Source organism: Atractosteus spatula, chromosome 10, assembly GCF_055471065.1.
Source record: "Atractosteus spatula isolate fAtrSpa1 chromosome 10, fAtrSpa1.hap1, whole genome shotgun sequence".
Taxonomy (NCBI): domain Eukaryota; kingdom Metazoa; phylum Chordata; class Actinopteri; order Semionotiformes; family Lepisosteidae; genus Atractosteus; species Atractosteus spatula.
Window position 1 is genome coordinate 9,041,148 of NC_142715.1, and position 22,197 is coordinate 9,063,344.

At 54.8% G+C, this 22,197-nt stretch overlaps 13 non-coding genes across 13 annotated transcripts; 4 read left to right on the forward strand and 9 right to left on the reverse strand.

Annotated features, from left to right (window-relative positions):
- Positions 1 to 876: 876 nt before the first annotated feature.
- Positions 877 to 948, forward strand: trnad-guc (transfer RNA aspartic acid (anticodon GUC)). Its single transcript has one exon. It is a non-coding gene; the product is annotated as a tRNA-Asp (tRNA).
- A 2,051-nt stretch (positions 949 to 2,999) lies between these two features.
- trnav-aac (transfer RNA valine (anticodon AAC)) lies at positions 3,000 to 3,072 on the reverse strand. The gene has a single exon. It is a non-coding gene; the product is annotated as a tRNA-Val (tRNA).
- A 109-nt stretch (positions 3,073 to 3,181) lies between these two features.
- trnaf-gaa (transfer RNA phenylalanine (anticodon GAA)) lies at positions 3,182 to 3,254 on the reverse strand. Its single transcript has one exon. It is a non-coding gene; the product is annotated as a tRNA-Phe (tRNA).
- Positions 3,255 to 4,267: 1,013 nt separating this feature from the next.
- trnad-auc (transfer RNA aspartic acid (anticodon AUC)) lies at positions 4,268 to 4,339 on the forward strand. Its single transcript has one exon. It is a non-coding gene; the product is annotated as a tRNA-Asp (tRNA).
- Positions 4,340 to 6,044: 1,705 nt separating this feature from the next.
- Positions 6,045 to 6,117, reverse strand: trnav-aac (transfer RNA valine (anticodon AAC)). The gene has a single exon. It is a non-coding gene; the product is annotated as a tRNA-Val (tRNA).
- Positions 6,118 to 7,325: 1,208 nt separating this feature from the next.
- Positions 7,326 to 7,397, forward strand: trnad-guc (transfer RNA aspartic acid (anticodon GUC)). Its single transcript has one exon. It is a non-coding gene; the product is annotated as a tRNA-Asp (tRNA).
- A 5,590-nt stretch (positions 7,398 to 12,987) lies between these two features.
- On the reverse strand, positions 12,988 to 13,060 carry trnav-aac (transfer RNA valine (anticodon AAC)). Its single transcript has one exon. It is a non-coding gene; the product is annotated as a tRNA-Val (tRNA).
- A 3,671-nt stretch (positions 13,061 to 16,731) lies between these two features.
- Positions 16,732 to 16,804, reverse strand: trnav-aac (transfer RNA valine (anticodon AAC)). The gene has a single exon. It is a non-coding gene; the product is annotated as a tRNA-Val (tRNA).
- A 109-nt stretch (positions 16,805 to 16,913) lies between these two features.
- On the reverse strand, positions 16,914 to 16,986 carry trnaf-gaa (transfer RNA phenylalanine (anticodon GAA)). Its single transcript has one exon. It is a non-coding gene; the product is annotated as a tRNA-Phe (tRNA).
- A 1,705-nt stretch (positions 16,987 to 18,691) lies between these two features.
- On the reverse strand, positions 18,692 to 18,764 carry trnag-ccc (transfer RNA glycine (anticodon CCC)). Its single transcript has one exon. It is a non-coding gene; the product is annotated as a tRNA-Gly (tRNA).
- A 1,358-nt stretch (positions 18,765 to 20,122) lies between these two features.
- On the reverse strand, positions 20,123 to 20,195 carry trnav-aac (transfer RNA valine (anticodon AAC)). Its single transcript has one exon. It is a non-coding gene; the product is annotated as a tRNA-Val (tRNA).
- A 109-nt stretch (positions 20,196 to 20,304) lies between these two features.
- On the reverse strand, positions 20,305 to 20,377 carry trnaf-gaa (transfer RNA phenylalanine (anticodon GAA)). The gene has a single exon. It is a non-coding gene; the product is annotated as a tRNA-Phe (tRNA).
- Positions 20,378 to 21,878: 1,501 nt separating this feature from the next.
- Positions 21,879 to 21,950, forward strand: trnad-guc (transfer RNA aspartic acid (anticodon GUC)). Its single transcript has one exon. It is a non-coding gene; the product is annotated as a tRNA-Asp (tRNA).
- Positions 21,951 to 22,197: the final 247 nt, after the last annotated feature.

A 22,197-nucleotide genomic window follows, 5' to 3' on the forward strand; every position in this document is an offset into this window, starting at 1 on the left:
ATGGACTCCTGCCTGCGACGGGCAGGAAACAATTAGCAAGAACAGAACAGCACCCCATGGGTGTCTCATGACCACACCTTAGGTTGTGACACGTGCAGGTGTGAGGGGTTGCCGGGCTACTCTGGAGCAGAGCTTGGGCGGAGGGGGGGCGGGAAAGCAGACAAAGAGGTGACACCTCAAGGTCTGCACGATCACAGCTCTCCGCCGCCCCAGGCTTCCGCTCGATAAGCTACTGGACACACCCGCCCCTCCTCACACAGACCGTGGAAAAGCCCCCGAGTGGGAGGGCTCTCTCTTCCTCCCAGGAGCTCTTGGACACGACGCACAGACAGAGCGCGTGGAGCCGCCGCCTGCAAACACGGCCCCAGGCAGGACTCCACTCCGCAGGAGCCGCAGAGCAGAGGAGATGGGGGCAGCTTAGTTCCTGTGCAGAGACCTGAGCTGTTGTTGCTGCGGACGCTGTCTTTTCTGTTCTCGGGGTAGGAGTGAATGTTGAGTTGCCCTTAGAAATGAAGCAGAGCACTTGAACGGCACGGGTGTGTGTGTGTGCGTGCGCCCTGGTGATTCTGGGAGACAGATCGAACCTGGGCTAAAAGAGAGGGGGCTTAGCCCACTTCCATTTGCTAGTTCAGAGTTGTACAACCCATTTGTATCTGCTAGGCGGCGCAGTCGTCGTGCACAAAGAACGCTTTGAAAAGCGTCAAAAGCAAGTCATTCCGAGTTGGTCGTTTGTGTTTTCCGTTCAGACGCGAAATGCTGAAATGATCTCTCGGCTCCTCGGTTGTCATTTCTGCTCCGTAAAGGAATCACAGCACGCGTCGCCTTCCAGCACGCTGGGTCGGGACACGATGCCGGGGATCGAAGGGTGTGATGTCTTCCTCGTTAGTATAGTGGCAAGTATCCCCGCCTGTCACGCGGGAGACCGGGGTTCGATTCCCCGACGGGGAGTAGAAAGCTTTTCTTTTACCTCCTTAGAGAAAGGACTGCCTTTCACTTCTCTGTTTTCTTTCACAGCGTCGTGCACCTTTTCATTGCTCTCGCTTTCAGAGCCTCCGCACGGCACACGACTCGACATCAGAAAGCACATTGAAGTGAAAGCAGGAAGCGCTGCGACATGCAGTGTGCAGATCCTGCCACACTAAGAGGTGAGTGGGTCTGTTCGATGCACAAAGAACGCTTTGATAAGCGTCAAAGGCAAGTCATTCCGAGTTGGTCGTTTGTGTTTTCTGTTCAGACGCGAAATGCTGAAATGATCTCTCGGCTCCTCGGTTGTCATTTCTGCTCCGTAAAGAAATCACAGCACGCGTCGGCTTCCAGCACGGTGGGTCGGGACACGATGCCGGGGGTCGGAGAGAGCGATGTCTTCCTCGTTAGTATAGTGGTGATTATCCCCACCTGTCACGCGGGAGACTGGGGTACATCAGGACGCGCATTGGAGTGAAAGCAGGATGCGCTGCGACATGCACTGTGCAGATCCCGCCACACTAAGAGGTGAGTGGGTCTGTGCGATCACAGCGCTAGGCGAATCCCCAATCCCCTTTTGTGCGTGGCGACAAAAGAAGCCGGTCTGTTTCCGCCCAGTTTCGAACGAGGGACTTTTCGCGTGGGAGGCAAACGTGATAACCACTACACTACGGAAACGGTAGCAAACCCTTCCCAGCGGCCCAGTGCTGAGCTTCGCCAATGCGATTCAGCTGCTTCCAGTGCCTTTATTGGAGTGCGCTGATGGACCGTGCTCTCTCTCCAGAGACCAGCACGCCTGTCATGGACGGAGCAGGAAAAGCGGCGCCACATTCTACAGCCCTCTCCACGCAATCGACGAAATCGGGCTACTGAAGTGGAGAAAATCGCCTCTCCAGAAAGTGCAAATATCATCTTGGAGAGTATAAATCCTATTGCCGAAGGTCAGCCCTGTCTACCAGAGTAACCCTCCCACCTCCTGCAGCGATGATCAGCTCGTCTCACACGCGAGAAGTCTTCGGTTAGAAACAAGCGCCCCCTCTTCTCGCGCGTTTTGCACGTTCGAGTGGTTTTAATGCGGCTCCTTCGTACACGGTGCTGATCTTTTGGAAAGCAGGAGGCAAAACTGACACGTTCCCATACCGGGAGTCAAACCCGGGCCGCCTGGGTGAAAACCAGGAATCCTAACCGCTAGACCATATGGGAGCACACAACCCCGCTGTTCCGGGCATCATGCAAGCAAACTACATAAATATGAGAAAACACGCAAGAGAGTTGTCACTCAGAGTGTCGAAGGGTCGATGTATACTGGGGCTCAGTTGAAATGCAACGTCAGGACTTTTCCGAATTAGGTCACACGAAGAGAGCACAGCCTTTTCCGCCCTACCATGTGTGTATCGGTAACTCGCCGTGATCGTATAGTGGTCAGTACTTTGCGTTGTGGCCGCAACAACCCCGGTTCGAATCCGGGTCACGGCAGAATAGGGGCGTCTGCTTTTACTACTTGCGCGAATGAAGGCAAAAAAAAGCCAATCGATGTGAACGAACGGCGCTTTACAGAGGAGTACTGCCTGACTGGATCGTTGATGAACGACAGAGGCCACTCCGACCTCTTCTCGGTTTTCTTCAACGACTTACTAAGGATCTTCTTCACATTCGCCCATGCAGGGGAAGCCAGTTACACCAAAGCAAACGCAGGAAAGTGCATTTCAAGCAGAGACCAGGAGGGACTTGTTTACACCGAGAGTGGTCGGAGAATGGAACAATGCGCCCAGCCCTGTTGCTGGAGCCGATTCTTGATGAGATCTTGGGCTCACTGGATGCTAATCTTTCTGTTGTTCTTGCAGGTCCTGCGCTGCTTTTGAGCCGACAGAGCTCGTCCTGGTCTGTCGGCACAGCCCAATTGCAAATGATCGGCTCCGCGTACAGAAGGAACGTGCGTTTGGTACAAGAGTGCATGAAGGCACCGGAAATACATTGGGAACAAATGACCGGTCGCTCAAGACCTCTGTGAAGTACAGGAGCGTGCAACAAGAGGCTGTTTCCGCCCGGTCTCGAACCGGGGACCTTTCGCGTGTTAGGCGAACGTGATAGCCGCTACACTACGGAAACCTGCAGGGACCGCTGCTGGTGTCTCGCTTGCGTTTCGGGCTGAGAAAGGGAAGCGTCACTTTAGGCAGGGGGCGCTGGAGAGAGGAACAAAGGGCGCGATGAAACAAAATGCCGAAACCCGGGATCGAACCAGGGACCTTTAGATCTTCAGTCTAACGCTCTCCCAACTGAGCTATTTCGGCAGTGCACAGAGCCCACAGCCACCTGCTCCAGCGGCATGAGCGCACCAAGAGGAGCGGGAGAGTGTTGCAGGAACGTCACTCAGAAGGAAAGCCACCCAGCTGCGCCCTCTGAGCTCTGTCCAGCGCATCTTCCTCGCATGGACTCCTGCCTGCGACGGGCAGGAAACAATTAGCAAGAACAGAACAGCACCCCATGGGTGTCTCATGACCACACCTTAGGTTGTGACACGTGCAGGTGTGAGGGGTTGCCGGGCTACTCTGGAGCAGAGCTTGGGCGGAGGGGGGGCGGGAAAGCAGACAAAGAGGTGACACCTCAAGGTCTGCACGATCACAGCTCTCCGCCGCCCCAGGCTTCCGCTCGATAAGCTACTGGACACACCCGCCCCTCCTCACACAGACCGTGGAAAAGCCCCCGAGTGGGAGGGCTCTCTCTTCCTCCCAGGAGCTCTTGGACACGACGCACAGACAGAGCGCGGGGAGCCGCCGCCTGCAAACACGGCTCCAGGCAGGACTCCACTCCGCAGGAGCCGCAGAGCAGAGGAGATGGGGGCAGCTTAGTTCCTGTGCAGAGACCTGAGCTGTTGTTGCTGCGGACGCTGTCTTTTCTGTTCTCGGGGTAGGAGTGAATGTTGAGTTGCCCTTAGAAATGAAACAGAGCACTTCAACGGCACGGGTGTGTGTGTGTGCGTGCGCCCTGGTGATTCTGGGAGACAGATCGAACCTGGGCTAAAAGAGAGGGGGCTTAGCCCTCTTCCATTTGCTAGTTCAGAGTTGTACAACCCATTTGTATCTGCTAGGCGGCGCAGTCGTCGTGCACAAAGAACGCTTTGAAAAGCGTCAAAAGCAAGTCATTCCGAGTTGGTCGTTTGTGTTTTCCGTTCAGACGCGAAATGCTGAAATGATCTCTCGGCTCCTCGGTTGTCATTTCTGCTCCGTAAAGGAATCACAGCACGCGTCGCCTTCCAGCACGCTGGGTCGGGACACGATGCCGGGGATCGAAGGGTGTGATGTCTTCCTCGTTAGTATAGTGGCAAGTATCCCCGCCTATCACGCGGGAGACCGGGGTTCGATTCCCCGACGGGGAGTCGAAAGCTTTTCTTTTACCTCCTTAGAGAAAGGACTGCCTTTCACTTCTCTGTTTTCTTTCACAGCGTCGTGCACCTTTTCATTGCTCTCGCTTTCAGAGCCTCCGCACGGCACACGACTCGACATCAGAAAGCACATTGAAGTGAAAGCAGGAAGCGCTGCGACATGCACTGTGCAGATCCCGCCACACTAAGAGGTGAGTGGGTCTGTGCGATCACAGCGCTAGGCGAATCCCCAATCCCCTTTTGTGCGTGGCGACAAAAGAAGCCGGTCTGTTTCCACCCAGTTTCGAACCAGGGACTTTTCGCGTGGGAGGCAAACGTGATAACCACTACACTACAGAAACGGTAGCAAACCCTTCCCAGCGGCCCAGTGCTGAGCTTCGCCAATGCGATTCAGCTGCTTCCAGTGCCTTTATTGGAGTGCGCTGATGGACCGTGCTCTCTCTCCAGAGACCAGCACGCCTGTCATGGACGGAGCAGGAAAAGCGGCGCCACATTCTACAGCCCTCTCCACGCAATCGACGAAATCGGGCTACTGAAGTGGAGAAAATCGCCTCTCCAGAAAGTGCAAATATCATCTTGGAGAGTATAAATCCTATTGCCGAAGGTCAGCCCTGTCTACCAGAGTAACCCTCCCACCTCCTGCAGCGATGATCAGCTCGTCTCACACGCGAGAAGTCTTCGGTTGGAAACAAGCGCCCCCTCTTCTCGCGCGTTTTGCACGTTCGAGTGGTTTTAATGCGGCTCCTTCGTACACGGTGCTGATCTTTTGGAAAGCAGGAGGCAAAACTGACACGTTCCCATACCGGGAGTCAAACCCGGGCCGCCTGGGTGAAAACCAGGAATCCTAACCGCTAGACCATATGGGAGCACACAACCCCGCTGTTCCGGGCATCATGCAAGCAAACTACATAAATATGAGAAAACACGCAAGAGAGTTGTCACTCAGAGTGTCGAAGGGTCGATGTATACTGGGGCTCAGTTGAAATGCAACGTCAGGACTTTTCCGAATTAGGTCACACGAAGAGAGCACAGCCTTTTCCGCCCTACCATGTGTGTATCGGTAACTCGCCGTGATCGTATAGTGGTCAGTACTTTGCGTTGTGGCCGCAACAACCCCGGTTCGAATCCGGGTCACGGCAGAATAGGGGCGTCTACTTTTACTACTTGCGCGAATGAAGGCAAAAGAAAGCCAATCGATGTGAACGAACGGCGCTTTACAGAGGAGTACTGCCTGACTGGATCGTTGATGAACGACAGAGGCCACTCCGACCTCTTCTCGGTTTTCTTCAACGACTTACTAAGGATCTTCTTCACATTCGCCCATGCAGGGGAAGCCAGTTACACCAAAGCAAACGCAGGAAAGTGCATTTCAAGCAGAGACCAGGAGGGACTTGTTTACACCGAGAGTGGTCGGAGAATGGAACAATGCGCCCAGCCCTGTTGCTGGAGCCGATTCTTGATGAGATCTTGGGCTCACTGGATGCTAATCTTTCTGTTGTTCTTGCAGGTCCTGCGCTGCTTTTGAGCCGACAGAGCTCGTCCTGGTCTGTCGGCACAGCCCAATTGCAAATGATCGGCTCCGCGTACAGAAGGAACGTGCGTTTGGTACAAGAGTGCATGAAGGCACCGGAAATACATTGGGAACAAATGACCGGTCGCTCAAGACCTCTGTGAAGTACAGGAGCGTGCAACAAGAGGCTGTTTCCGCCCGGTCTCGAACCGGGGACCTTTCGCGTGTTAGGCGAACGTGATAGCCGCTACACTACGGAAACCTGCAGGGACCGCTGCTGGTGTCTCGCTTGCGTTTCGGGCTGAGAAAGGGAAGCGTCACTTTAGGCAGGGGGCGCTGGAGAGAGGAACAAAGGGCGCGATGAAACAAAATGCCGAAACCCGCGATCGAACCAGGGACCTTTAGATCTTCAATCTAACGCTCTCCCAACTGAGCTATTTCGGCAGTGCACAGAGCCCACAGCCACCTGCTCCAGCCTTCCTGTGTTGCGGCATGAGCGCACCAAGAGGAGCGGGAGAGTGTTGCAGGAACGTCACTCAGAAGGAAAGCCACCCAGCTGCGCCCTCTGAGCTCTGTCCAGCGCATCTTCCTCGCATGGACTCCTGCCTGCGACGGGCAGGAAACAATTAGCAAGAACAGAACAGCACCCCATGGGTGTCTCATGACCACACCTTAGGTTGTGACACGTGCAGGTGTGAGGGGTTGCCGGGCTACTCTGGAGCAGAGCTTGGGCGGAGGGGGGGCGGGAAAGCAGACAAAGAGGTGACACCTCAAGGTCTGCACGATCACAGCTCTCCGCCGCCCCAGGCTTCCGCTCGATAAGCTACTGGACACACCCGCCCCTCCTCACACAGACCGTGGAAAAGCCCCCGAGTGGGAGGGCTCTCTCTTCCTCCCAGGAGCTCTTGGACACGACGCACAGACAGAGCGCGGGGAGCCGCCGCCTGCAAACACGGCTCCAGGCAGGACTCCACTCCACAGGAGCCGCAGAGCAGAGGAGATGGGGGCAGCTTAGTTCCTGTGCAGAGACCTGAGCTGTTGTTGCTGCGGACGCTGTCTTTTCTGTTCTCGGGGTAGGAGTGAATGTTGAGTTGCCCTTAGAAATGAAGCAGAGCACTTGAACGGCACGGGTGTGTGTGTGTGCGTGCGCCCTGGTGATTCTGGGAGACAGATCGAACCTGGGCTAAAAGAGAGGGGGCTTAGCCCACTTCCATTTGCTAGTTCAGAGTTGTACAACCCATTTGTATCTGCTAGGCGGCGCAGTCGTCGTGCACAAAGAACGCTTTGAAAAGCGTCAAAAGCAAGTCATTCCGAGTTGGTCGTTTGTGTTTTCCGTTCAGACGCGAAATGCTGAAATGATCTCTCGGCTCCTCGGTTGTCATTTCTGCTCCGTAAAGGAATCACAGCACGCGTCGCCTTCCAGCACGCTGGGTCGGGACACGATGCCGGGGATCGAAGGGTGTGATGTCTTCCTCGTTAGTATAGTGGCAAGTATCCCCGCCTGTCACGCGGGAGACCGGGGTTCGATTCCCCGACGGGGAGTAGAAAGCTTTTCTTTTACCTCCTTAGAGAAAGGACTGCCTTTCACTTCTCTGTTTTCTTTCACAGCGTCGTGCACCTTTTCATTGCTCTCGCTTTCAGAGCCTCCGCACGGCACACGACTCGACATCAGAAAGCACATTGAAGTGAAAGCAGGAAGCGCTGCGACATGCAGTGTGCAGATCCTGCCACACTAAGAGGTGAGTGGGTCTGTTCGATGCACAAAGAACGCTTTGATAAGCGTCAAAGGCAAGTCATTCCGAGTTGGTCGTTTGTGTTTTCTGTTCAGACGCGAAATGCTGAAATGATCTCTCGGCTCCTCGGTTGTCATTTCTGCTCCGTAAAGAAATCACAGCACGCGTCGGCTTCCAGCACGGTGGGTCGGGACACGATGCCGGGGGTCGGAGAGAGCGATGTCTTCCTCGTTAGTATAGTGGTGATTATCCCCACCTGTCACGCGGGAGACTGGGGTACATCAGGACGCGCATTGGAGTGAAAGCAGGATGCGCTGCGACATGCACTGTGCAGATCCCGCCACACTAAGAGGTGAGTGGGTCTGTGCGATCACAGCGCTAGGCGAATCCCCAATCCCCTTTTGTGCGTGGCGACAAAAAAAGCCGGTCTGTTTCTGCCCAGTTTCGAACCAGGGACTTTTCGCGTGGGAGGCAAACGTGATAACCACTACACTACGGAAACGGTAGCAAACCCTTCCCAGCGGCCCAGTGCTGAGCTTCGCCAATGCGATTCAGCTGCTTCCAGTGCCTTTTTTGGAGTGCGCTGATGGACCGTGCTCTCTCTCCAGAGACCAGCACGCCTGTCATGGACGGAGCAGGAAAAGCGGCGCCACATTCTACAGCCCTCTCCACGCAATCGACGAAATCGGGCTACTGAAGTGGAGAAAATCGCCTCTCCAGAAAGTGCAAATATCATCTTGGAGAGTATAAATCCTATTGCCGAAGGTCAGCCCTGTCTACCAGAGTAACCCTCCCACCTCCTGCAGCGATGATCAGCTCGTCTCACACGCGAGAAGTCTTCGGTTGGAAACAAGCGCCCCCTCTTCTCGCGCGTTTTGCACGTTCGAGTGGTTTTAATGCGGCTCCTTCGTACACGGTGCTGATCTTTTGGAAAGCAGGAGGCAAAACTGACACGTTCCCATACCGGGAGTCAAACCCGGGCCGCCTGGGTGAAAACCAGGAATCCTAACCGCTAGACCATATGGGAGCACACAACCCCGCTGTTCCGGGCATCATGCAAGCAAACTACATAAATATGAGAAAACACGCAAGAGAGTTGTCACTCAGAGTGTCGAAGGGTCGATGTATACTGGGGCTCAGTTGAAATGCAACGTCAGGACTTTTCCGAATTAGGTCACACGAAGAGAGCACAGCCTTTTCCGCCCTACCATGTGTGTATCGGTAACTCGCCGTGATCGTATAGTGGTCAGTACTTTGCGTTGTGGCCGCAACAACCCCGGTTCGAATCCGGGTCACGGCAGAATAGGGGCGTCTGCTTTTACTACTTGCGCGAATGAAGGCAAAAAAAAGCCAATCGATGTGAACGAACGGCGCTTTACAGAGGAGTACTGCCTGACTGGATCGTTGATGAACGACAGAGGCCACTCCGACCTCTTCTCGGTTTTCTTCAACGACTTACTAAGGATCTTCTTCACATTCGCCCATGCAGGGGAAGCCAGTTACACCAAAGCAAACGCAGGAAAGTGCATTTCAAGCAGAGACCAGGAGAGACTTGTTTACACCGAGAGTGGTCGGAGAATGGAACAATGCGCCCAGCCCTGTTGCTGGAGCCGATTCTTGATGAGATCTTGGGCTCACTGGATGCTAATCTTTCTGTTGTTCTTGCAGGTCCTGCGCTGCTTTTGAGCCGACAGAGCTCGTCCTGGTCTGTCGGCACAGCCCAATTGCAAATGATCGGCTCCGCGTACAGAAGGAACGTGCGTTTGGTACAAGAGTGCATGAAGGCACCGGAAATACATTGGGAACAAATGACCGGTCGCTCAAGACCTCTGTGAAGTACAGGAGCGTGCAACAAGAGGCTGTTTCCGCCCGGTCTCGCCCTCTGAGCTCTGTCCAGCGCATCTTCCTCGCATGGACTCCTGCCTGCGACGGGCAGGAAACAATTAGCAAGAACAGAACAGCACCCCATGGGTGTCTCATGACCACACCTTAGGTTGTGACACGTGCAGGTGTGAGGGGTTGCCGGGCTACTCTGGAGCAGAGCTTGGGCGGAGGGGGGGCGGGAAAGCAGACAAAGAGGTGACACCTCAAGGTCTGCACGATCACAGCTCTCCGCCGCCCCAGGCTTCCGCTCGATAAGCTACTGGACACACCCGCCCCTCCTCACACAGACCGTGGAAAAGCCCCCGAGTGGGAGGGCTCTCTCTTTCTCCCAGGAGCTCTTGGACACGACGCACAGACAGAGCGCGGGGAGCCGCCGCCTGCAAACACGGCTCCAGGCAGGACTCCACTCCACAGGAGCCGCAGAGCAGAGGAGATGGGGGCAGCTTAGTTCCTGTGCAGAGACCTGAGCTGTTGTTGCTGCGGACGCTGTCTTTTCTGTTCTCGGGGTAGGAGTGAATGTTGAGTTGCCCTTAGAAATGAAGCAGAGCACTTCAACGGCACGGGTGTGTGTGTGTGCGTGCGCCCTGGTGATTCTGGGAGACAGATCGAACCTGGGCTAAAAGAGAGGGGGCTTAGCCCTCTTCCATTTGCTAGTTCAGAGTTGTACAACCCATTTGTATCTGCTAGGCGGCGCAGTCGTCGTGCACAAAGAACGCTTTGAAAAGCGTCAAAAGCAAGTCATTCCGAGTTGGTCGTTTGTGTTTTCCGTTCAGACGCGAAATGCTGAAATGATCTCTCGGCTCCTCGGTTGTCATTTCTGCTCCGTAAAGGAATCACAGCACGCGTCGCCTTCCAGCACGCTGGGTCGGGACACGATGCCGGGGATCGAAGGGTGTGATGTCTTCCTCGTTAGTATAGTGGCGAGTATCCTTGCCTGTCACGCGTGAGACCGGGGTTCGATTCCCCGACGGGGAGTAGAAAGCTTTTCTTTTACCTCCTTAGAGAAAGGACTGCCTTTCACTTCTCTGTTTTCTTTCACAGCGTCGTGCACCTTTTCATTGCTCTCGCTTTCAGAGCCTCCGCACGGCACACGACTCGACATCAGAAAGCACATTGAAGTGAAAGCAGGAAGCGCTGCGACATGCACTGTGCAGATCCCGCCACACTAAGAGGTGAGTGGGTCTGTTCGATGCACAAAGAACGCTTTGATAAGCGTCAAAGGCAAGTCATTCCGAGTTGGTCGTTTGTGTTTTCTGTTCAGACGCGAAATGCTGAAATGATCTCTCGGCTCCTCGGTTGTCATTTCTGCTCCGTAAAGGAATCACAGCACGCGTCGGCTTCCAGCACGGTGGGTCGGGACACGATGCCGGGGGTCGAAGGGAGTGATGTCTTCCTCGTTAGCATAGTGGCAAGTATCCCCGCCTGTCACGCGGGAGACCGGCGTTTCGATTCCCCGACGGGGAGTAGAAAGCTTTTCTTTTACCTCCTTAGAGAAAGGACTGCCTTTCACTTCTCTGTTTTCTTTCACAGCGTCGTGCACCTTTTCATTGCTCTCGCTTTCAGAGCCTCCGCACGGCACACGACTCGACATCAGAAAGCACATTGAAGTGAAAGCAGGAAGCGCTGCGACATGCACTGTGCAGATCCCGCCACACTAAGAGGTGAGTGGGTCTGTTCGATGCACAAAGAACGCTTTGATAAGCGTCAAAGGCAAGTCATTCCGAGTTGGTCGTTTGTGTTTTCTGTTCAGACGCGAAATGCTGAAATGATCTCTCGGCTCCTCGGTTGTCATTTCTGCTCCGTAAAGAAATCACAGCACGCGTCGGCTTCCAGCACGGTGGGTCGGGACACGATGCCGGGGGTCGGAGAGAGCGATGTCTTCCTCGTTAGTATAGTGGTGATTATCCCCACCTGTCACGCGGGAGACTGGGGTACATCAGGACGCGCATTGGAGTGAAAGCAGGATGCGCTGCGACATGCACTGTGCAGATCCCGCCACACTAAGAGGTGAGTGGGTCTATGCGATCACAGCGCTAGGCGAATCCCCAATCCCCTTTTGTGCGTGGCGACAAAAGAAGCTGGTCTGTTTCCGCCCAGTTTCGAACCAGGGACTTTTCGCGTGTGAGGCAAACGTGATAACCACTACACTACGGAAACGGTAGCAAACCCTTCCCAGCGGCCCAGTGCTGAGCTTCGCCAATGCGATTCAGCTGCTTCCAGTGCCTTTATTGGAGTGCGCTGATGGACCGTGCTCTCTCTCCAGAGACCAGCACGCCTGTCATGGACGGAGCAGGAAAAGCGGCGCCACATTCTACAGCCCTCTCCACGCAATCGACGAAATCGGGCTACTGAAGTGGAGAAAATCGCCTCTCCAGAAAGTGCAAATATCATCTTGGAGAGTATAAATCCTATTGCCGAAGGTCAGCCCTGTCTACCAGAGTAACCCTCCCACCTCCTGCAGCGATGATCAGCTCGTCTCACACGCGAGAAGTCTTCGGTTGGAAACAAGCGCCCCCTCTTCTCGCGCGTTTTGCACGTTCGAGTGGTTTTAATGCGGCTCCTTCGTACACGGTGCTGATCTTTTGGAAAGCAGGAGGCAAAACTGACACGTTCCCATACCGGGAGTCAAACCCGGGCCGCCTGGGTGAAAACCAGGAATCCTAACCGCTAGACCATATGGGAGCACACAACCCCGCTGTTCCGGGCATCATGCAAGCAAACTACATAAATATGAGAAAACACGCAAGAGAGTTGTCACTCAGAGTGTCGAAGGGTCGATGTATACTGGGGCTCAGTTGAAATGCAACGTCAGGACTTTTCCGAATTAGGTCACACGAAGAGAGCACAGCCTTTTCCGCCCTACCATGTGTGTATCGGTAACTCGCCGTGACCGTATAGTGGTCAGTACTTTGCGTTGTGGCCGCAACAACCCCGGTTCGAATCCGGGTCACGGCAGAATAGGGGCGTCTGCTTTTACTACTTGCGCGAATGAAGGCAAAAAAAAGCCAATCGATGTGAACGAACGGCGCTTTACAGAGGAGTACTGCCTGACTGGATCGTTGATGAACGACAGAGGCCACTCCGACCTCTTCTCGGTTTTCTTCAACGACTTACTAAGGATCTTCTTCACATTCGCCCATGCAGGGGAAGCCAGTTACACCAAAGCAAACGCAGGAAAGTGCATTTCAAGCAGAGACCAGGAGGGACTTGTTTACACCGAGAGTGGTCGGAGAATGGAACAATGCGCCCAGCCCTGTTGCTGGAGCCGATTCTTGATGAGATCTTGGGCTCACTGGATGCTAATCTTTCTGTTGTTCTTGCAGGTCCTGCGCTGCTTTTGAGCCGACAGAGCTCGTCCTGGTCTGTCGGCACAGCCCAATTGCAAATGATCGGCTCCGCGTACAGAAGGAACGTGCGTTTGGTACAAGAGTGCATGAAGGCACCGGAAATACATTGGGAACAAATGACCGGTCGCTCAAGACCTCTGTGAAGTACAGGAGCGTGCAACAAGAGGCTGTTTCCGCCCGGTCTCGAACCGGGGACCTTTCGCGTGTTAGGCGAACGTGATAGCCGCTACACTACGGAAACCTGCAGGGACCGCTGCTGGTGTCTCGCTTGCGTTTCGGGCTGAGAAAGGGAAGCGTCACTTTAGGCAGGGGGCGCTGGAGAGAGGAACAAAGGGCGCGATGAAACAAAATGCCGAAACCCGCGATCGAACCAGGGACCTTTAGATCTTCAGTCTAACGCTCTCCCAACTGAGCTATTTCGGCAGTGCACAGAGCCCACAGCCACCTGCTCCAGCCTTCCTGTGTTGCGGCATGAGCGCACCAAGAGGAGCGGGAGAGTGTTGCAGGAACGTCACTCAGAAGGAAAGCCACCCAGCTGCGCCCTCTGAGCTCTGTCCAGCGCATCTTCCTCGCATGGACTCCTGCCTGCGACGGGCAGGAAACAATTAGCAAGAACAGAACAGCACCCCATGGGTGTCTCATGACCACACCTTAGGTTGTGACACGTGCAGGTGTGAGGGGTTGCCGGGCTACTCTGGAGCAGAGCTTGGGCGGAGGGGGGGCGGGAAAGCAGACAAAGAGGTGACACCTCAAGGTCTGCACGATCACAGCTCTCCGCCGCCCCAGGCTTCCGCTCGATAAGCTACTGGACACACCCGCCCCTCCTCACACAGACCGTGGAAAAGCCCCCGAGTGGGAGGGCTCTCTCTTCCTCCCAGGAGCTCTTGGACACGACGCACAGACAGAGCGCGGGGAGCCGCCGCCTGCAAACACGGCTCCAGGCAGGACTCCACTCCACAGGAGCCGCAGAGCAGAGGAGATGGGGGCAGCTTAGTTCCTGTGCAGAGACCTGAGCTGTTGTTGCTGCGGACGCTGTCTTTTCTGTTCTCGGGGTAGGAGTGAATGTTGAGTTGCCCTTAGAAATGAAGCAGAGCACTTCAACGGCACGGGTGTGTGTGTGTGCGTGCGCCGTGGTGATTCTGGGAGACAGATCGAACCTGGGCTAAAAGAGAGGGGGCTTAGCCCTCTTCCATTTGCTAGTTCAGAGTTGTACAACCCATTTGTATCTGCTAGGCGGCGCAGTCGTCGTGCACAAAGAACGCTTTGAAAAGCGTCAAAAGCAAGTCATTCCGAGTTGGTCGTTTGTGTTTTCCGTTCAGACGCGAAATGCTGAAATGATCTCTCGGCTCCTCGGTTGTCATTTCTGCTCCGTAAAGGAATCACAGCACGCGTCGCCTTCCAGCACGCTGGGTCGGGACGCGATGCCGGGGATCGAAGGGTGTGATGTCTTCCTCGTTAGTATAGTGGCGAGTATCCTTGCCTGTCACGCGTGAGACCGGGGTTCGATTCCCCGACGGGGAGTAGAAAGCTTTTCTTTTACCTCCTTAGAGAAAGGACTGCCTTTCACTTCTCTGTTTTCTTTCACAGCGTCGTGCACCTTTTCATTGCTCTCGCTTTCAGAGCCTCCGCACGGCACACGACTCGACATCAGAAAGCACATTGAAGTGAAAGCAGGAAGCGCTGCGACATGCAGTGTGCAGATCCCGCCACACTAAGAGGTGAGTGGGTCTGTTCGATGCACAAAGAACGCTTTGATAAGCGTCAAAGGCAAGTCATTCCGAGTTGGTCGTTTGTGTTTTCTGTTCAGACGCGAAATGCTGAAATGATCTCTCGGCTCCTCGGTTGTCATTTCTGCTCCGTAAAGAAATCACAGCACGCGTCGGCTTCCAGCACGGTGGGTCGGGACACGATGCCGGGGGTCGGAGAGAGCGATGTCTTCCTCGTTAGTATAGTGGTGATTATCCCCACCTGTCACGCGGGAGACTGGGGTACATCAGGACGCGCATTGGAGTGAAAGCAGGATGCGCTGCGACATGCACTGTGCAGATCCCGCCACACTAAGAGGTGAGTGGGTCTGTTCGATGCACAAAGAACGCTTTGATAAGCGTCAAAGGCAAGTCATTCCGAGTTGGTCGTTTGTGTTTTCTGTTCAGACGCGAAATGCTGAAATGATCTCTCGGCTCCTCGGTTGTCATTTCTGCTCCGTAAAGAAATCACAGCACGCGTCGGCTTCCAGCACGGTGGGTCGGGACACGATGCCGGGGGTCGGAGAGAGCGATGTCTTCCTCGTTAGTATAGTAGTGATTATCCCCACCTGTCACGCGGGAGACTGGGGTACATCAGGACGCGCATTGGAGTGAAAGCAGGATGCGCTGCGACATGCACTGTGCAGATCCCGCCACACTAAGAGGTGAGTGGGTCTGTGCGATCACAGCGCTAGGCGAATCCCCAATCCCCTTTTGTGCGTGGCGACAAAAGAAGCCGGTCTGTTTCCGCCCAGTTTCGAACCAGGGACTTTTCGCGTGGGAGGCAAACGTGATAACCACTACACTACGGTAGCAAACCCTTCCCAGCGGCCCAGTGCTGAGCTTCGCCAATGCGATTCAGCTGCTTCCAGTGCCTTTATTGGAGTGCGCTGATGGACCGTGCTCTCTCTCCAGAGACCAGCACGCCTGTCATGGACGGAGCAGGAAAAGCGGCGCCACATTCTACAGCCCTCTCCACGCAATCGACGAAATCGGGCTACTGAAGTGGAGAAAATCGCCTCTCCAGAAAGTGCAAATATCATCTTGGAGAGTATAAATCCTATTGCCGAAGGTCAGCCCTGTCTACCAGAGTAACCCTCCCACCTCCTGCAGCGATGATCAGCTCGTCTCACACGCGAGAAGTCTTCGGTTGGAAACAAGCGCCCCCTCTTCTCGCGCGTTTTGCACGTTCGAGTGGTTTTAATGCGGCTCCTTCGTACACGGTGCTGATCTTTTGGAAAGCAGGAGGCAAAACTGACACGTTCCCATACCGGGAGTCAAACCCGGGCCGCCTGGGTGAAAACCAGGAATCCTAACCGCTAGACCATATGGGAGCACACAACCCCGCTGTTCCGGGCATCATGCAAGCAAACTACATAAATATGAGAAAACACGCAAGAGAGTTGTCACTCAGAGTGTCGAACGGTCGATGTATACTGGGGCTCAGTTGAAATGCAACGTCAGGACTTTTCCGAATTAGGTCACACGAAGAGAGCACAGCCTTTTCCGCCCTACCATGTGTGTATCGGTAACTCGCCGTGACCGTATAGTGGTCAGTACTTTGCGTTGTGGCCGCAACAACCCCGGTTCGAATCCGGGTCACGGCAGAATAGGGGCGTCTGCTTTTACTACTTGCGCGAATGAAGGCAAAAAAAAGCCAATCGATGTGAACGAACGGCGCTTTACAGAGGAGTACTGCCTGACTGGATCGTTGATGAACGACAGAGGCCACTCCGACCTCTTCTCGGTTTTCTTCAACGACTTACTAAGGATCTTCTTCACATTCGCCCATGCAGGGGAAGCCAGTTACACCAAAGCAAACGCAGGAAAGTGCATTTCAAGCAGAGACCAGGAGGGACTTGTTTACACCGAGAGTGGTCGGAGAATGGAACAATGCGCCCAGCCCTGTTGCTGGAGCCGATTCTTGATGAGATCTTGGGCTCACTGGATGCTAATCTTTCTGTTGTTCTTGCAGGTCCTGCGCTGCTTTTGAGCCGACAGAGCTCGTCCTGGTCTGTCGGCACAGCCCAATTGCAAATGATCGGCTCCGCGTACAGAAGGAACGTGCGTTTGGTACAAGAGTGCATGAAGGCACCGGAAATACATTGGGAACAAATGACCGGTCGCTCAAGACCTCTGTGAAGTACAGGAGCGTGCAACAAGAGGCTGTTTCCGCCCGGTCTCGAACCGGGGACCTTTCGCGTGTTAGGCGAACGTGATAGCCGCTACACTACGGAAACCTGCAGGGACCGCTGCTGGTGTCTCGCTTGCGTTTCGGGCTGAGAAAGGGAAGCGTCACTTTAGGCAGGGGGCGCTGGAGAGAGGAACAAAGGGCGCGATGAAACAAAATGCCGAAACCCGGGATCGAACCAGGGACCTTTAGATCTTCAGTCTAACGCTCTCCCAACTGAGCTATTTCGGCAGTGCACAGAGCCCACAGCCACCTGCTCCAGCGGCATGAGCGCACCAAGAGGAGCGGGAGAGTGTTGCAGGAACGTCACTCAGAAGGAAAGCCACCCAGCTGCGCCCTCTGAGCTCTGTCCAGCACATCTTCCTCGCATGGACTCCTGCCTGCGACGGGCAGGAAACAATTAGCAAGAACAGAACAGCACCCCATGGGTGTCTCATGACCACACCTTAGGTTGTGACACGTGCAGGTGTGAGGGGTTGCCGGGCTACTCTGGAACAGAGCTTGGGCGGAGGGGGGGCGGGAAAGCAGACAAAGAGGTGACACCTCAAGGTCTGCACGATCACAGCTCTCCGCCGCCCCAGGCTTCCGCTCGATAAGCTACTGGACACACCCGCCCCTCCTCACACAGACCGTGGAAAAGCCCCCGAGTGGGAGGGCTCTCTCTTCCTCCCAGGAGCTCTTGGACACGACGCACAGACAGAGCGCGGGGAGCCGCCGCCTGCAAACACGGCTCCAGGCAGGACTCCACTCCACAGGAGCCGCAGAGCAGAGGAGATGGGGGCAGCTTAGTTCCTGTGCAGAGACCTGAGCTGTTGTTGCTGCGGACGCTGTCTTTTCTGTTCTCGGGGTAGGAGTGAATGTTGAGTTGCCCTTAGAAATGAAGCAGAGCACTTCAACGGCACGGGTGTGTGTGTGTGCGTGCGCCCTGGTGATTCTGGGAGACAGATCGAACCTGGGCTAAAAGAGAGGGGGCTTAGCCCTCTTCCATTTGCTAGTTCAGAGTTGTACAACCCATTTGTATCTGCTAGGCGGCGCAGTCGTCGTGCACAAAGAACGCTTTGAAAAGCGTCAAAAGCAAGTCATTCCGAGTTGGTCGTTTGTGTTTTCCGTTCAGACGCGAAATGCTGAAATGATCTCTCGGCTCCTCGGTTGTCATTTCTGCTCCGTAAAGGAATCACAGCACGCGTCGCCTTCCAGCACGCTGGGTCGGGACACGATGCCGGGGATCGAAGGGTGTGATGTCTTCCTCGTTAGTATAGTGGCGAGTATCCTTGCCTGTCACGTGTGAGACCGGGGTTCGATTCCCCGACGGGGAGTAGAAAGCTTTTCTTTTACCTCCTTAGAGAAAGGACTGCCTTTCACTTCTCTGTTTTCTTTCACAGCGTCGTGCACCTTTTCATTGCACTCGCTTTCAGAGCCTCCGCACGGCACACGACTCGACATCAGAAAGCACATTGAAGTGAAAGCAGGAAGCGCTGCGACATGCACTGTGCAGATCCCGCCACACTAAGAGGTGAATGGGTCTGTTCGATGCACAAAGAACGCTTTGATAAGCGTCAAAGGCAAGTCATTCCGAGTTGGTCGTTTGTGTTTTCTGTTCAGACGCGAAATGCTGAAATGATCTCTCGGCTCCTCGGTTGTCATTTCTGCTCCGTAAAGAAATCACAGCACGCGTCGGCTTCCAGCACGGTGGGTCGGGACACGATGCCGGGGGTCGGAGAGAGCGATGTCTTCCTCGTTAGTATAGTGGTGATTATCCCCACCTGTCACGCGGGAGACTGGGGTACATCAGGACGCGCATTGGAGTGAAAGCAGGATGCGCTGCGACATGCACTGTGCAGATCCCGCCACACTAAGAGGTGAGTGGGTCTGTGCGATCACAGCGCTAGGCGAATCCCCAATCCCCTTTTGTGCGTGGCGACAAAAGGAGCCGGTCTGTTTCCGCCCAGTTTCGAACCAGGGACTTTTCGCGTGGGAGGCAAACGTGATAACCACTACACTACGGAAACGGTAGCAAGCCCTTCCCAGCGGCCCAGTGCTGAGCTTCGCCAATGCGATTCAGCTGCTTCCAGTGCCTTTATTGGAGTGCGCTGATGGACCGTGCTCTCTCTCCAGAGACCAGCACGCCTGTCATGGACGGAGCAGGAAAAGCGGCGCCACATTCTACAGCCCTCTCCACGCAATCGACGAAATCGGGCTACTGAAGTGGAGAAAATCGCCTCTCCAGAAAGTGCAAATATCATCTTGGAGAGTATAAATCCTATTGCCGAAGGTCAGCCCTGTCTACCAGAGTAACCCTCCCACCTCCTGCAGCGATGATCAGCTCGTCTCACACGCGAGAAGTCTTCGGTTGGAAACAAGCGCCCCCTCTTCTCGCGCGTTTTGCACGTTCGAGTGGTTTTAATGCGGCTCCTTCGTACACGGTGCTGATCTTTTGGAAAGCAGGAGGCAAAACTGACACGTTCCCATACCGGGAGTCAAACCCGGGCCGCCTGGGTGAAAACCAGGAATCCTAACCGCTAGACCATATGGGAGCACACAACCCCGCTGTTCCGGGCATCATGCAAGCAAACTACATAAATATGAGAAAACACGCAAGAGAGTTGTCACTCAGAGTGTCGAAGGGTCGATGTATACTGGGGCTCAGTTGAAATGCAACGTCAGGACTTTTCCGAATTAGGTCACACGAAGAGAGCACAGCCTTTTCCGCCCTACCATGTGTGTATCGGTAACTCGCCGTGACCGTATAGTGGTCAGTACTTTGCGTTGTGGCCGCAACAACCCCGGTTCGAATCCGGGTCACGGCAGAATAGGGGCGTCTGCTTTTACTACTTGCGCGAATGAAGGCAAAAAAAAGCCAATCGATGTGAACGAACGGCGCTTTACAGAGGAGTACTGCCTGACTGGATCGTTGATGAACGACAGAGGCCACTCCGACCTCTTCTCGGTTTTCTTCAACGACTTACTAAGGATCTTCTTCACATTCGCCCATGCAGGGGAAGCCAGTTACACCAAAGCAAACGCAGGAAAGTGCATTTCAAGCAGAGACCAGGAGAGACTTGTTTACACCGAGAGTGGTCGGAGAATGGAACAATGCGCCCAGCCCTGTTGCTGGAGCCGATTCTTGATGAGATCTTGGGCTCACTGGATGCTAATCTTTCTGTTGTTCTTGCAGGTCCTGCGCTGCTTTTGAGCCGACAGAGCTCGTCCTGGTCTGTCGGCACAGCCCAATTGCAAATGATCGGCTCCGCGTACAGAAGGAACGTGCGTTTGGTACAAGAGTGCATGAAGGCACCGGAAATACATTGGGAACAAATGACCGGTCGCTCAAGACCTCTGTGAAGTACAGGAGCGTGCAACAAGAGGCTGTTTCCGCCCGGTCTCGAACCGGGGACCTTTCGCGTGTTAGGCGAACGTGATAGCCGCTACACTACGGAAACCTGCAGGGACCGCTGCTGGTGTCTCGCTTGCGTTTCGGGCTGAGAAAGGGAAGCGTCACTTTAGGCAGGGGGCGCTGGAGAGAGGAACAAAGGGCGCGATGAAACAAAATGCCGAAACCCGGGATCGAACCAGGGACCTTTAGATCTTCAGTCTAACGCTCTCCCAACTGAGCTATTTCGGCAGTGCACAGAGCCCACAGCCACCTGCTCCAGCGGCATGAGCGCACCAAGAGGAGCGGGAGAGTGTTGCAGGAACGTCACTCAGAAGGAAAGCCACCCAGCTGCGCCCTCTGAGCTCTGTCCAGCGCATCTTCCTCGCATGGACTCCTGCCTGCGACGGGCAGGAAACAATTAGCAAGAACAGAACAGCACCCCATGGGTGTCTCATGACCACACCTTAGGTTGTGACACGTGCAGGTGTGAGGGGTTGCCGGGCTACTCTGGAGCAGAGCTTGGGCGGAGGGGGGGCGGGAAAGCAGACAAAGAGGTGACACCTCAAGGTCTGCACGATCACAGCTCTCCGCCGCCCCAGGCTTCCGCTCGATAAGCTACTGGACACACCCGCCCCTCCTCACACAGACCGTGGAAAAGCCCCCGAGTGGGAGGGCTCTCTCTTCCTCCCAGGAGCTCTTGGACACGACGCACAGACAGAGCGCGGGGAGCCGCCGCCTGCAAACACGGCTCCAGGCAGGACTCCACTCCACAGGAGCCGCAGAGCAGAGGAGATGGGGGCAGCTTAGTTCCTGTGCAGAGACCTGAGCTGTTGTTGCTGCGGACGCTGTCTTTTCTGTTCTCGGGGTAGGAGTGAATGTTGAGTTGCCCTTAGAAATGAAGCAGAGCACTTCAACGGCACGGGTGTGTGTGTGTGCGTGCGCCCTGGTGATTCTGGGAGACAGATCGAACCTGGGCTAAAAGAGAGGGGGCTTAGCCCTCTTCCATTTGCTAGTTCAGAGTTGTACAACCCATTTGTATCTGCTAGGCGGCGCAGTCGTCGTGCACAAAGAACGCTTTGAAAAGCGTCAAAAGCAAGTCATTCCGAGTTGGTCGTTTGTGTTTTCCGTTCAGACGCGAAATGCTGAAATGATCTCTCGGCTCCTCGGTTGTCATTTCTGCTCCGTAAAGGAATCACAGCACGCGTCGCCTTCCAGCACGCTGGGTCGGGACACGATGCCGGGGATCGAAGGGTGTGATGTCTTCCTCGTTAGTATAGTGGCGAGTATCCTTGCCTGTCACGCGTGAGACCGGGGTTCGATTCCCCGACGGGGAGTAGAAAGCTTTTCTTTTACCTCCTTAGAGAAAGGACTGCCTTTCACTTCTCTGTTTTCTTTCACAGCGTCGTGCACCTTTTCATTGCTCTCGCTTTCAGAGCCTCCGCACGGCACACGACTCGACATCAGAAAGCACATTGAAGTGAAAGCAGGAAGCGCTGCGACATGCAGTGTGCAGATCCCGCCACACTAAGAGGTGAGTGGGTCTGTTCGATGCACAAAGAACGCTTTGATAAGCGTCAAAGGCAAGTCATTCCGAGTTGGTCGTTTGTGTTTTCTGTTCAGACGCGAAATGCTGAAATGATCTCTCGGCTCCTCGGTTGTCATTTCTGCTCCGTAAAGAAATCACAGCACGCGTCGGCTTCCAGCACGGTGGGTCGGGACACGATGCCGGGGATCGAAGGGTGTGATGTCTTCCTCGTTAGTATAGTGGCAAGTATCCCCGCCTGTCACGCGGGAGACCGGGGTTCGATTCCCCGACGGGGAGTAGAAAGCTTTTCTTTTACCTCCTTAGAGAAAGGACTGCCTTTCACTTCTCTGTTTTCTTTCACAGCGTCGTGCACCTTTTCATTGCTCTCGCTTTCAGAGCCTCCATACGGCACACGACTCGACATCAGAAAGCACATTGAAGTGAAAGCAGGAAGCGCTGCGACATGCACTGTGCAGATCCCGCCACACTAAGAGGTGAATGGGTCTGTTCGATGCACAAAGAACGCTTTGATAAGCGTCAAAGG